This window comes from Notolabrus celidotus, chromosome 3 (assembly GCF_009762535.1).
Source record: "Notolabrus celidotus isolate fNotCel1 chromosome 3, fNotCel1.pri, whole genome shotgun sequence".
NCBI lineage: Eukaryota > Metazoa > Chordata > Actinopteri > Labriformes > Labridae > Notolabrus > Notolabrus celidotus.
Window position 1 is genome coordinate 75,001 of NC_048274.1, and position 229 is coordinate 75,229.

Below are 229 nucleotides of genomic sequence, written 5' to 3' on the forward strand. Positions count from 1 at the left end.
ACACCAGGAGAGAGTATGTTCAGGACGACCAAATCACCAAGATGTCTGCATTTCTAAATAATTACCTGACGGGAGGACAGGATGGTGCAACTCAAGAATTAAATGTGGAAAAGACATTCAGTATGAATACACAATGCATGAATGACCGGCCCTGCTGCAAAGGACTCATAAAACTTTAATATAAAACATAGATTAATCCAGACTTTGTCAATTCAGACATGAGACATCC